The following is a 14,876-nucleotide window of genomic DNA, read 5'->3' as shown; positions in this document are numbered from 1 at the left end:
ATATATATATATATATATATATATATATATATATATATATATATATATATATATATATATATATATATATATATATATATATATATATATATATATATATATATATATATATATATATATATATATATATATATATATATATATATATATATATATATATATATATATATATATATATATATATATATATATATATATATATATATATATATATATATATATATATATATATATATATATATATATATATATATATATATATATATATATATATATATATATATATATATATATATATATATATATATATATATATATATATATATATATATATATATATATATATATATATATATATATATATATATATATATATATATATATATATATATATATATATATATATATATATATATATATATATATATATATATATATATATATATATATATATATATATATATATATATATATATATATATATATATATATATATATATATATATATATATATATATATATATATATATATATATATATATATATATATATATATATATATATATATATATATATATATATATATATATATATATATATATATATATATATATATATATATATATATATATATATATATATATATATATATATATATATATATATATATATATATATATATATATATATATATATATATATATATATATATATATATATATATATATATATATATATATATATATATATATATATATATATATATATATATATATATATATATATATATATATATATATATATATATATATATATATATATATATATATATATATATATATATATATATATATATATATATATATATATATATATATATATATATATATATATATATATATATATATATATATATATATATATATATATATATATATATATATATATATATATATATATATATATATATATATATATATATATATATATATATATATATATATATATATATATATATATATATATATATATATATATATATATATATATATATATATATATATATATATATATATATATATATATATATATATATATATATATATATATATATATATATATATATATATATATATATATATATATATATATATATATATATATATATATATATATATATATATATATATATATATATATATATATATATATATATATATATATATATATATATATATATATATATATATATATATATATATATATATATATATATATATATATATATATATATATATATATATATATATATATATATATATATATATATATATATATATATATATATATATATATATATATATATATATATATATATATATATATATATATATATATATATATATATATATATATATATATATATATATATATATATATATATATATATATATATATATATATATATATATATATATATATATATATATATATATATATATATATATATATATATATATATATATATATATATATATATATATATATATATATATATATATATATATATATATATATATATATATATATATATATATATATATATATATATATATATATATATATATATATATATATATATATATATATATATATATATATATATATATATATATATATATATATATATATATATATATATATATATATATATATATATATATATATATATATATATATATATATATATATATATATATATATATATATATCTCTCTCTCTCTCTCTCTCTCTCTCTCTCTCTCTCTCTCTCTCTCTCTCTCTATATATATATATATATATATATATATATATATATATATATATATATATATATATATATATATATATATATATATATATATATATATATATATATATATATATATATATATATATATATATATATATATATATATATATATATATATATATATATATATATATATATATATATATATATATATATATATATATATATATATATATATATAACTTGTACCCCATTCTGCAAGGTATCCTGTTAACAGAATTTTGATGCTTTATAGCAATAAAGTAAATTAATGCAATACATACGTATGCAATACATACGTAATGTATTGCATACTGAAAAGCGAATATTTTCATTGAAACAAAGGAAAAGTTTTTCTCTCTCTCTCTCTCTCTCTCTCTCTCTCAAACCTGAGAATTAAAAGTTTTCACACACACACACACACACACACACACACACACACACACACACACACACACACACACACACACACACACACACACACACACACACACATCTGAAATATTCACTCCAACCCTGAACACACACACTCTCTCTCACACACACACACACACACACACACACACACACACACTCACTCACTCACACACACACACACACACACACACACACACATACACATCTGAAATACTCACTCCATGAACACACACACACACACACACACACACACACACACACACACACACACACACACACACACACACATCTGAAATACTCACTGAACACACACACACACACATCTGAAATACTCCTCCACCCCACACACACACACACACACACACACACACCGTGGACACACACACACACACACACACACTCAGCTCCGTGGAGAGCGGACGTGCCTCCTGCTCAGAGTGGCATCTAACTAACACTCCACACGCTAAGCAATGTGCTTGAGTGAGAATAGTTATTGCTATTGAGGGGCGACCAGAGCGAGTGAACGAGTGTACAGAGTGAACGTAGCCTGGTGGCGTGTACATGGGAGTGATCGGAGGTGTGAGAACCTCCACACTCCAAACGACAGAGCGGGAACCACACAAAGGCCAGCCATAGCAGCCGCCAACGCATCCCACCACACACACGTAGCTACCAGGCCTGGCCCCCAGTGACCACACACCCACATGCTCCCAGGAAGAGTAAAAAAAATGGATAGACCGGTAAGAAATAAATTACCAAATTCAAAATATGTTGATGAGGCCCAGGGAGCAAAGCCGAAAGTGGCCAGTCAAAGCATGAGTCCATCTTCAACAGGGGCAACAATGCAAGGTAGATTGGTAATGTTGGAGAAGAGATTTGAGGAGTTGGTGAAGGAATTAAAAGTTCAGAGGAGTGAGGAGGAGCAGGATAGAGAATTCGCAAGGCTTTGAAGGAAAGAGTTAAGAGACTGGAGGAAAATGAAAACGATTGGTGGATGAGAATGCACACTTGAGAGTGGAGGTTGAAAAATACAAGAGACGGTTGGAGGAGAAAATGGAGAGTAGTAAAGGAGAAAGATGACTTTAAGGAAATGATTAGTGAGCAGAATGAAAGGTTTGAAAGGGAATGGGAACTGAAGAAAACACAATGGACTGAGTCGAGGGAAGCAGAGATGGTTGGATTACAAGAAATAATTAAAGATCAGTTGAAGGAAGACAAAAAAGAAAGGTCCAAGGAACTGGTTAATGTAATGAAGAATAAGGAAACATTGATAAGGGAAATAGCAGAAAAGAAGAAGAGTGTGTTAATATTTGGGATGAAAGAACAAAATATAACATATAAGCCTAAGAGAATTAAGGAAGAATTAAAACGGTAAGAGATCTGTTCAAAAATCTAAATGATGATGAAAAAAAGACCTACAAGAAGAAGTGGAAGAGATCCATAGACTGGGTCCGTATAAGGAGGGAGTGAGCAGACCGATTAAAGTAGTACTGAAGTCACAACAATCTGCGGAGGATATCCTATATAGAACATCAAAGTTAAGAGAGATAGAAGGTTGTAAAGAGGTGTTTGTGAGAAAGAATAGAAATGAGGAAGAGAGGAGAAGATATAAGGAATTGGTGGAAGAGGCGAGAAGGAAAAATGATGAGCGGTCTGAGGAGGAAAGAGAAAAGTTTTTTTGGAGAGTTATAGGAGAGAGAGTCAGAAAGTGGTATGTGGAAAGAAGGAATACGGAGGAACCCCTAGAGGGAGCAGTGGGTGGACCGTAATGTATACTAATATAGATGGGATACTGTCAAGTAGATTGGAATTGCAAGACTATATGATGGTGGAGAAGCCTGATATAGTGTGTTTGACTGAGACAAAATTGCATGAAAAACAAAGATAAATTTGGATAATAAATATAATATATGGAGAAAGGATAGAGAGTAAAGGTGGAGGAGGAGTTATGATTATGACGAAGAAATAAATAAATGTGGATAAGGTTTGGTATGGGAAGAACAACGCAGAAGTGATAAGCATAAGGATAAAAAGTGATGGAAAAGAATTAATAATCATGGTGACCTATGTACCTCCTAAAACAAATTCTTGGACATTAAGGAATACGACAATATGATCAAGGATACTTTACAGAGTTTGGAAAGTGTATTATCTGGAAAAAGAAAGGTGATACTAGTAGGAGATTTTAATTGTAAGGAGGTGGATTGGGAAAATCTAGTAAGTGGTGTTGGAGAGGAAGCATGGGAGAGAGATTTCTTAATCTAATGATGGAAAATATGATGGAACAGAGGGTGAAGGAAAATACTAGATATAGAGGAGATGATGAACCGGCTAGACTGGATTTGGTGTTAACAAGAGAAGTGTACCTATGTGGAGATATACAATACAAGTGTCCTTTGGGAAAGAGTGATCATGTGGTTATGGAAATGCAGATAGCAACAACACAGCGAAGGAAGGACGAGACATACAGGAGTGGTAGATTGAATTATAGAAAGATGGACACAGAAAGTTTGAAAAATTATTTCAGAAAATTAGATTGGGAGGAGATGTTACAAATCAGAGAAGTGCAAAAGAAATATGAGATTTTTATGAAATATTATAAAGAAGGAGTTATGAAATTTGTACCAAAGTATAAACCGAGAGAGGAAGGAAGAAAGGATTGGTTTAATGCAACTTGTGTTAAGGCTAAGGAAAAGAGAGATGTGGCTTGGAAAAGATGGAAAAGAGCAGGAATATACTAAATAAGGAGAATTATAGAGTGGCGAGAAATGAGTATGTGAGGGTAAGGAGGAGGAAGAAAGAAAATTTGAAAAGATATTGTAGACAAGAGTAAGGAACATCCAAAATTGTTTTACAGGTTCATAAATGGTAAACTTAAAAGAGAGAGTCCATTGAAAGATTAAAAGGAGAGCAAGGGATAGTAGATGACCCTAAGAATATAGCGGAATTGCTAAATAATAGGTTTCAGCAAGTATTTACTGAAGAAACAATGTTTGTAAAGCCTCAGAATGTACAAGGAAATGTGCACATGGATGACATTAAGATACCTAAAAGGAGTTATATAAAATGTTGGAGGAACTTAAAGATGATAAAGCGATGGGACCAGATGAAGTTTCAGGAAAATTATTGAAGGAGTGTAGAGAAGAATTGATTGATCCATTATATGATATTATAAGGTGTTCATTAGAAACAGGGAAGTACCAGTAGAGTGGAAGAGAGCTGAAGTGGTGCCCATTTATAAGGGAGGCAGTAAGGAAGAGCCTCTTAACTATAGACCTGTGTCTCTAACAAGTGTGGTCGGTAAGATTTGTGAGAGGGTGATAAAGAAATATTGGATACGGTTCCTGGAGGATCATAAGTTATTATCGGATCATCAATTTGGCTTTAGGAAAGGGAGGTCATGTGTAACAAATCTACTGAGCTTTTATTCAAGAGTGGTTGACAAAATACAAGAGAGAGAGGGATGGATGGACTGTGTATATTTGGATTTAAAGAAAGCTTTTGACAAGGTACCTCACATGAGACTGTTATGGAAATTAGAGATTTATGGAGGACTGAAAGGAAAAGTGTTAAAGTGGATGGAAAACTACTTGAGATGGAGGGAGATGAGAACGGTAATAAGGGATGCAAAGTCGGACTGGTTGGTGGTGGAGAGTGGAGTCCCACAAGGCTCAGTGCTGGCACCAATACTTTTCCTTGTATATATTAATGACATGCCAGAGGGAGTAAACAGTTATATTAATTTGTTTGCGGATGATGCGAAGTTGTGTAGGTGTGTGAAGAGTGAAGAAGATTGTGAAATTTTACAGGCAGATCTGGATAAGATTTGGGAGTGGAGCAAGAGGTGGCAAATGGAATTTAATCTGAGCAAAAGTCATGTGATGGAGATGGGAAGAGTGGAAGACGGCCAAGAGGGTCATATAAGATGGGTGAAGAAGTAGTGTTGAAAAAGGTGGAAAAGGAAAAGGATTTGGGAGTGATAATACAAGACCATGGGCAGTTTGAGGCTCATATTGATAAGATGTTTGGAGAAACGTATAATTTGATAAAAATATTGGATTAGCCTTCCATTATATGGATAAAGATATGATGAAGAAATTAATTAGTACGGTAATTAGACCAAGATTGGAATATGCTGGAGTGGTTTGGTCCCCTTATAAAAAGAAGCATATAAGGAAGTTGGAGAGATTGCAGAGAATGGCAACAAAAATGGTTCCGGAATTGGCAGAAATGACCTATGAGGAGAGATTAAAAGAAATGAATTTGCTTACCTTGGAACAAAGAAGAGAAAGAGGAGATTTAATACAGGTTTATAAACTGTTGAATGGACTGGATGAAGTGGATAATGAGCAAATGATGTTGAGAGAGGAAAACTTAAATAGAACTACAAGATCGCATAGTAAAAAGATAGCCAAGGGAATATGCTTGACGGATGTGAAGAAATATAGTTTCCCACAAAGATGTGTGGAGGTGTGGAATGGTTTGAGTGAGGAGGTGGTGTCAGCGAGGAGTGTGCATAGTTTTAAAGGAAAGTTGGATGTGTGTAGATATAGAGACGGGGCCACACGAGTATGATACCCAGGCCCTGTAAAATTACAACTAGGTGAATACACACACCTGGAAATACTCACTCCACCCCCGAACACACACACACACACACACACACACACACACACACACACACACACACACACACACACACACACACACACACACACACACACACATATCTGGAAATACTCACTCCACCCCCGAACACACACACACACACACACATACTCACATCTGGAAATACTCACTCAATTCCCGAACACACACACACACACACACATCTGGAAATACTCACTCCACGCCCCAAACACACACACACACACACACACACACACACACACACACACACACACACACACATCTGGAAATACTCACTTCACCCCCGAACACACACACACACATATCCGGAAATACTCACTCCACCCCCGAACACACACACACCTGGACATTTTGGAAATGTCGAAGGCAGCTAAGAGCCATCACATATATTAATTAATGCCTATTAAAAATGGTAAAAACAATTAGAATAATGCACGAAGGACAGAGAGAAATAATGAAGTTATTGTTCGTTTATGTATGTCAAACTTAAAAAAAATAATAATAATAACATACGTACGACCGTGGGTAACAATCTGATAGACTGGTTTCCAGTGCAATGTTAATTATCAGTGTCATTAGTTGTGTATCGGTATCAGTATTCGCCAAAATTCTGTTACCAGTACATCTAAAAAAATAAATAAATAAAAAAAAAAATTAAAAAAATATATATATATATATATATATATATATATATATATATATATATATATATATATATATATATATATATATATATATATATATATATATATATATATATATATATATATATATATATATATATATATATATATATATATATATATATATATATATATATATATATATATATATATATATATATATATATATATATATATATATATATATATATATATATATATATATATATATATATATATATTATCTATTTATAACCACACCAAACTACTACATACAGCAAACAGCATTGCTGCACTGTAGCCACTCACCGAGATCACTCACTCTCACTCACCCTCACGTATATCAATAAGCCACAATTTAAGTTATAACAGTTGTAATGAATATTTCAATGGATTTAAATAGACCTAATGTGGTTGAATAACCAACACTGAAGGCATGAATAATTATGAAAGGGCGAAATATGTGTCAGCACTGTGGTCGCCACTAGTCATATAACGCTCCATCATAAATCTGCTTGTTCAGTACACAACGATAAGGTTTACTGCTTGTTCAGCTCATTAGGTATGGACACACCATTGGTAGGCGGTAATGCACGTCATAGTTAGAAAACCCAGCGATTGGCCTGTTACTTCCGATTGACGTCATATCTATGTTAATGACGTTCACACTTAGAGTTCGACAGTGGAATCTCATCAGTCAGGAGATCAGACAACAACCAGCTCCCGTTCTGTTCTGACGTTGCCCTGTTACAAGAAAATAGTTTTAGCCGTACTGTCGTGAAAGGGAGATCGCACTTGACGGTGACACTGAAGGTGAGTGAAAGATGTGTAAGAGAGTTAATTTATCGTGGTCGGGTGTTAACATGTTGTTACCCACTTGAAAAATGTATTTTGTTAAACAAAAGACTATAGGAAAACCCATCTTTATTCACCCGAAGACAAATAATAATAATAAGGGTGATTAACTATATTCTACAGTGGATTTGTTGGGGTCAACAGTGAGAATTAAGAGTGACTAATCATCAACTCTGCTAATTAATGATACCCTATTAATTTTACAGATCGAGTCATCAATAAGCTGTCAACAGCCACCGTTGCAAGCGAGTTATTGGACATACAAAAGCTATTATAGGCATCCCCACAGCAAGTTATACTGTTTCCATCAGTTTCATTTTGTAGGTAAGTAATCAATTATAAATTTTACATTGAATATTGATTATGCTCTATTATGATCAGTATGGTAATTGTAATGTTCTGGCTTCAGATACACCAGTCGACATAAGGAAGAGAAACCATGCAGATGTCCGTGTCACTTGTTGGTCACAGTCAACTTCCCAACAATTTGAGAGTGAGGGGAGCGGAGGTTAGAACATTTAGAGGTCCTGGAGGTAAAGCTTATAATTTTTGGAATGATGAGCGTATGTGCTCTGTACTGAATTGGGAACATGACCTGTGTATTTTATGGATAGGGTCTAATGCCATAGATGATGATTCTGAAGTGCAAAGGGACATAAATCGTAAACTAAAGAGAGAATTGTCAAATGATAGTTTCATTCAGTTCAACATGCCTGTATATGAAGAGCTGTTGAGCTCAGATGGGATACATTGGACTTATGAAGGGAAGCAGATGATTAAAAAGAAACTCAGAAATGTCATTCGGAGATACTTGAACGGAGACGATAGCTAGTAAATACCTGAAAAGACTCCTGCTACATTAAAGGGTTAAGTAAAAGAGAAAGTGTGATTTAAAACCAACTGTTGCCTAGCAGGTTATGTGTATTTAGATATGAAATATATGTATAAGTAATATGCAATCTTAAAATTTAAGAAAAAAAAAATACATGATATATGTACGTATATATCTATATCTTTGTCACCACAATTTTGTTAAGTGTTAACAAATATTAATTAATTAGTATAGATATTTCAAAACTATCAGAAAAAAAAACTGCGTGATTTATGTATCTTTATATTCGTCACCGTGCACAGTTTTATTGTGTCAACAAATATTAATTATTTGATATTCAGGAAATATATGTAGGCAATACGAATTTCAACTAAAATGAAAAAAAAATATATATATATATGATTTACGTATGTGTCTATTATACCTTTGTCACCACAATTTTTTTGAGTGCAAACGGATGCTAATTACTTGATATTGTGAAAAAAAATATATGTAAGTAATATGCATGTAAACTATAAGAAACAACAAAAAAAAAAACAAGGTAAATAAAGTGCTATTACTCCAATTTTTACCTTATCTATCCCACTTTCTGAATAACTTTAAATTGAAAGATTTCGTTACAATACTGTGTCTTAAGAGAGAGAGAGAGAGAGAGAGAGAGAGAGAGAGAGAGAGAGAGAGAGAGAGAGAGAGAGAGTTATTTATACGTACATCATCCTGTTTTTATCAATATATGAATTAATTTTGACACATTTTGAAGTCACCACAAGGCTAATGAAAGCACACAGTTTTTTTTTTTTTTTTTTCCCCTGTGAAAGATCCCCTAGACTTCCATATAAGGGTCTGGGCTCAGCCCACCAATGTTTTCAGTCCCAAGAAATGCCCCTGGAGAGAGAACAAGAGAAAATATAGGATGAAAATGCTTTTATTTTTGTCTCGCTTTATTATCAAGAGAACGGGCATCATCAGAGAAAACGGATGTAAACAGAGAGAGAGAGAGAGAGAGAGAGAGAGAGAGAGAGAGAGAGAGAGAGAGAGAGAGAGAGAGAGAGAGAGAGAGAGAGAGACCTCTCAAGGCTACACACCCAAGCGCTCTGCTCTCCGTGGTTATTCGAGGCATACTGCCGGTGTGTACGATATTTTTCCTTGGGTGGCGCATGCGCAGTAGGTGGGTGACACGATCTTGCAGGGGACCACATTCTGCGTCCTACACCGGCACGCCTTTCCACACTTTTCACTCAGTTTCTTTTCTGGAATCAAGCCATGGTTCATCAGCAGTTTTATTAATTATTTTGTGTCTTTGTAGTAGGTGGCCACAAAGTCCCCATATAACAAAAAGCAGTCTGGACACGTAATGGGGAGATGTTCGTGGGGTGCTCCTGAGTGCGTGGCAGCCATGCTTACAATGGCGTTCTTGATTTCTAGAAACCTTTTCGTCCCATTTATAGTCACCATAGACGCGGCCCCACCAAAACTTTTGTGTTTACTACAAGTTGACATAGTCCTCTACAAAATATGTTAATTCCATTACTGTAAGTGACACGGACGTATTAGAAAGATTTTCCCAAATCTCTTACAAGCAACTCATTCATTGCAAACTCTTTCGGGTACTTGTCTTAATCCAATAATCCAGTTTCTGATAGTAGACATGAGTGTATGAACACCAGCATGCTTTAAAAAGTTTATGCTGAAACTGCACAATGAGTTTGACTACATGACAATTAGGAATAATAAGATGCTTGCTGTCAGAGCTCAAGTCAGTCTACCTTTCATTCTCAATAACCCATTAGTATCTAAAAAAGGGTCAAGTTTTCGCAGAGAAGAACTCCTTGGAAGAGATTTCTCATGTGACAAAACATTTCTCATAGCTTGCCTTCTGAACACATCTAACAATATGTATTGTCCTTTGCCTGACTCAACTCATCATAAGAAAGAGGGCCTGTATGTTTAGTGCCCTTATGTTTACAATTGTGAACAAATCTCCTAACCCAGGCAACAGCATTCTGAACTTTGGTGAAATCACTATATCTACAAAAATAAGACACAGATGTGGTTTCCTCATTAACATTAACTCCAACACAAAAACATGAGGAATTGATAACCATTTGGGACCTCTTAGCCACATGTCATTAGCAATAAGTTGATCAGAAGAACAGCTCGGGTCATCAGATTAGCAGCGTTATCTGTACCTGGGAAATAATGCCAATCACTTGGAGAAGTTAGTGTTTGAATTTCAGTTCCTCTGTTAGCAACAAACATTTTCCATCTTATAGGATTGCCTTTTATCCAAGATAGAGCAACATTTGAATCTGTCCAGCAAGCTAATCTTACACTATCAGGCAAATGCAAGGCAGATTTTATAAAACAAATGAGACGTGCAATCAATAATGCTCCAAGTAATTCCAGCCAAGGTAAAGTAACCCGCTTGATAGGAGCCACTTTTGTTCTGGACAAAACAAAGGATACATGGTACTCCTCCTGTGATATAGGCATACGCAAGTACACACTACAACAATAATCTTTCTCAGAAGCATCACAGAAAGCATGTATCTCCAAACCTTCAACTGATCTTAATATCAAATTTGGAAAATTGCATCTATCAATTTCAAAGGTCTTGATAGTTTTAATGTCCTCAACCCAACACTGAAACTTTAATTGCAAATCATGTGGTAGCATTTCATCCCAACCAAGACCAAAACATCAAATTTCCTGAAATAATATTTTGGCATACATGGTGAAGGGACTTATCAGCCCCAGTGGGTCAAATATTTTAGCTATCAAACTCAAAACATTTCTCCTGGTGAAGTTCAAATCAAATTTATCACCCAAACGGAGTCCCTTAAATGAAAAAACATATCTTTAGAGGAATTCCAGCACATTCCTAACAATTTTGTAACATCATCAACCTCGGACTCAAAATATTGATAATGCTCATTAATCCAAAAATAATAGTTAGTGTGTGTACCATTTGGATAAAGTCATACCAGCATCTGATAATATTTTCTGAGCTTCAGTAAGCATTTCACTGGCTTCTTCAACAGTATATGCTCGTGAGAGCCAATCATCAACATACAGGTTTTCCTTAAGCTCTTTTACTGTTACTGAATCAGGATAAGTACTCAAATGGTGCTGAAGAGTGGCATTCAATAAAAATGGACTACTGGTATTACCAAAGGGCACTCTTACAAACCTCTTAACACGTACCCTATTAGCACATTGCCACAAAAATCGGTGAACATCCTGGTCAGCGCGTTGAACGCCAATCTGCAAAAATGCCTTTGTAATATCTGCAGTCAAAGCAACATTCCATCTTCTAAACCTTAAAAGAATTTCGACAAGATCAGGAATGAGTGACGGACCAGACTCTAAACAATCATTCAAAGAAATACCATTAGGTCCTGCTGCAGATACATCAAACACAGGCCTTACTTTAGTAGAAACACACTCCCTGATCACAGGTCTATGTGGTATATAGTAAGTGGGATAAGGACTTTGCAGTCAGATAAAGGAACCTCAAGAATTATACTATTATCCTCATAATTCTTGAGAACCTGATCATATGCTCCTTTAAATCAGGATTTTTCTTATAATTAAAAATTGAGAATTTTTTTTTTTATAATTAAGAACAGACAATCTCTTCCTTGCAGCTTTCTCATTATCAAGCAAATTCAACTTAGCATTTTCATTTTTCCAAAGTAAAGCAACCTCATATCTGCCACTGACATACTGAACTGTGTCCTCATAGGTACTCAACAGTGGGTTTTTGGTAGATGTATCTTTCTTAGTATAAATACCTACACTTTTTAACTTCCAAAAATTATGCAGATTAGATTCAGTGACATGGTTAGCAGTACTTATACATAATATCTGATGAGATACTAAATCCTCATGGGCCTTCATACAAGAACCAGACAAAATCCAACCAAATATGTGGGCCATTAAATCTCTCAATTTCACAACATCTGCTGAAACAAACCTCTAGTAATTATCCACACCTACCAAAATATCCAAAGTGAGGTTTCGATTTTGTCCATACTCATCAGCTATGATAGGTGCGAAAGAGTCTGCAACACATCATTCCCTTCAACTGACGTCTCAAAGGAGGACAAGTAGACATTACTTCAACAGCAAACACAGAATGGTTATGACCCTAAGTATCAATCAAATTCACATCATGCATATTCCTTTCTTTGCAGTGGTCTGATTTCTTGTTACCAAAGGCTGAGTAGGAAATGTACTTAGACGTAACCCACTTAGGCTTGATTCTTCTAACAAAATTATGACTTACATAAGTGGTATCTGCTCCCAAATTAAACATGACAGTAGCTTCAACAGAATTACCACCATTTGTTAGGACTTTGACTTTACTTTCTGATCATGAGCAATGCCAACATGAGCAACATTATCAGTACTAACATCATTATTTGGTTGAACAATTACTTTATCACTAGTTTCCTGGGCAACAGGCGATTTACTTGGTAGGTTATTAGCTTCATGCAAAGGTTTGACAGATCTACAAAACAAGACATTATGTTACCCATTACACAGAGTGCACTTCACCTTACCCTTACAATGTATGGATTGATGCTTTGAGAGAAGGCACTTAAAACACAATCCCTTCTCCTTAACTTTTTCTTCATGGGCAGGTATATTTAACTTAAGTATGTGCCAACACTTCTCAGATCTGTGTCTTTTCTGACAAAACACACTTTGTGGTGGGACTTCTTCAGTTGACGTCTGCAGGGCTGAAGCAGAACTAATCTTTTTTCTCTCAACTTCTTACCGTACAGTACGTTTTTCCATGGATGCATCCTTAAATGTTTCTGCCCTTTCACGATGCTGAATCTCTTGCTGCAGGAATTTCAGTAGCCACTCCAAGTCATCCAAGTCATCTTCATGTTCAGAGCTTTCTCTTGACCATTCTGACCTTATATCTTCTGGAAGTCGAGATGAGATGACGGGAGTTAACATCACTCCATACTGATGCCAAGGCCTTCCAAACTTCTTACATGACATAACAATTTGTCTTGTAGCTTCCACAGGGCTTCACACTGGTTAGCTCCCTTAGCAATGTGTGGCAAGGAAATATTCAGTAAACCTTGCACATGGGCAAATATTATCCTCTCAGGACGACAAAATCTTTTTTTTAGCAAGTCACACGCCGTCTTATAGTTTGTTGAAGAAAGAGACAAGCCCTGAGTGTCTGATAGTGCTTCTCCTTGTAGCAGTGACTGCAAGTAACTAAATTTGCTTATATCTGGCAGATCACTCTGGTCAACCAGTGCCTCAAACCTGTCCCAAAAAAGATTGCCATTCCGTTAACTCACCAGAATATTTTGGGAGCTCCAATCCAGGTAATTTAACCTCTGATCTCTCATTAGAAGTGGTAGATGCCCAATTAATATCATTATTTGCTCTCCTCAAAAGTGTAGTTGCTTGGGCTCTTACCCTTCTAGCATCACTGTGGAACCTGTCAGCTTCATCAATATCTGCTTCAAGGTCATCAGGTTTATCCAGGTCATCAGGTTTATCTTCTGAAGAAGATGAACTGGATGAGTTTGAGTTACTGGAAATTATGTGAATTAAACTATGATGTTTTACAGGCAATTAGTGTATATTTTTTTCTGTT

At 32.8% G+C, this 14,876-nt stretch overlaps 1 long non-coding RNA gene across 1 annotated transcript; it reads left to right on the top strand.

Annotated features, from left to right (window-relative positions):
• Nucleotides 1-7,885: 7,885 nt before the first annotated feature.
• LOC123510584 lies at nt 7,886-9,777 on the top strand. Its single transcript, XR_006676555.1, has 3 exons — nt 7,886-8,373; nt 8,622-8,739; nt 8,825-9,777. It is a non-coding gene; the product is annotated as an uncharacterized LOC123510584 (long non-coding RNA).
• Nucleotides 9,778-14,876: the final 5,099 nt, after the last annotated feature.

This window comes from Portunus trituberculatus, chromosome 29, assembly GCF_017591435.1.
Source record: "Portunus trituberculatus isolate SZX2019 chromosome 29, ASM1759143v1, whole genome shotgun sequence".
Taxonomy (NCBI): Eukaryota; Metazoa; Arthropoda; class Malacostraca; order Decapoda; family Portunidae; genus Portunus; species Portunus trituberculatus.
Note: the sequence above shows the minus strand (reverse complement) of the source record. Positions and strands in the feature narration are given on the sequence as shown.